Source organism: Chrysochloris asiatica, unplaced genomic scaffold (genome assembly GCF_000296735.1).
Source record: "Chrysochloris asiatica unplaced genomic scaffold, ChrAsi1.0 scaffold00136, whole genome shotgun sequence".
Lineage (NCBI taxonomy): Eukaryota > Metazoa > Chordata > Mammalia > Afrosoricida > Chrysochloridae > Chrysochloris > Chrysochloris asiatica.
Genome location: NW_006408654.1, coordinates 385975 through 387285, shown reverse-complemented (window position 1 = coordinate 387285; position 1311 = coordinate 385975). Strand labels below are relative to the sequence as shown.

At 41.6% G+C, this 1311-nt stretch overlaps 1 pseudogene; it reads right to left on the bottom strand.

Annotated features, from left to right (window-relative positions):
* Positions 1 to 437: 437 nt before the first annotated feature.
* Positions 438 to 1311, bottom strand: part of LOC102835988 — a 160438-nt pseudogene continuing 159564 nt past the window's right edge.

Genomic DNA, 1311 nt, shown 5'->3' with positions numbered 1-1311 from the left:
ATTGCCTTTAGCCTGTGGTTTTACCAGTTGCATTCTCTAGGACTACAGTTGTTGTTGTTGTTAAGTGCCATCGAGTTGATTCTGACCCATAATGACCCTGTATAGGGTTTCCGAGGAGCAGCTGGTGAGCTTGAACCTTGCAGTTCAAGCGGCTTTGAAGTCTGGCGCATTAACCCACAGGACTCCCTAGGACTATTATATAACCACACCAGGACTCCCTAGGACTATTATATAAGTACAAAATCTCTCTTGTGATACTGGAAAGTGATCAGAATTTACATACTGATGTAGTAGCTGTCATTCACCTCTTAAGGGTACCACACAGGAAAGACCATTTAAAATGTTGTAGGTTTAACACAGTTGGAATGCTGGCACTGTTGAATTGGGCAACAATTCTTCAGACTTGGTTTAGAACTACAATGTATTTAGTACATTCATTAAAGCAGCTGGCTTGATGACTTTTTAAAGGCCTTCCCAGGCACAGGAGTTTTTCTGTTAATGTGCCACACTAAGTCATAAAAGATCTCATTAACATCTATTTTTGACCTTGCAGAAGATTTTAAGAATGGATAGTTAGTTGTTCTGCTGTTGTGCAAAATTTTGACCTTGTTCCTTTCCTACAACTTGCTCATCTTTAAGTCACACTTATTGCCAACCAGAATCATTGGAACATCATCAGAGTCTTTAAATCCCAGGTCTTGCAAATCATTGAAAGTGGACTGTGCTGTGATGGAATAAACTAATGCAAAGCCTTCTCCATTTTTCATGTACAGATTCCTCACTGCTGTCAATTGTTCCATTCCTGCAGCATCCAAGATTTCAAGCATACACTGTTGTGCATCTACTTTAACTTGCTTTCTGTAAGAATCTTCTCACAGGATCACATTTTTCAGCAAAAATTCCTTGAACAAACTGCCCGATCAGAGCAGACTTTGCAACACCTCCTGTGCCAAGTACAACTAACTAGATTCATGCATGGAATAAATGGGTTACAACCTCTCAGGTTGTGGCTGGGTCCCTGCAGCCAGTGTCCCCCCATGCCTCGTGCTCCCTCTTGTTCTCTGCTCCAGGTGCTAGGGTGTCCTGCTGCTACTGCCACTGGTGGCTGGTCTAGCATATCGATCTTTTTTTTTTGTTTAATGTTTTATTGTGAATTATGTGATAGTTTACATGGGAGAACATTAGTTTTACATTCATCCTATCGTATATTGTTTCATTGCTATGGTTACAATCCCCTCTATGCATCATTAACCAACCAAAGGGTATACACCACAAGCCTGCCCCCCGGTTGTCAGCACACAGTCCCTCTCC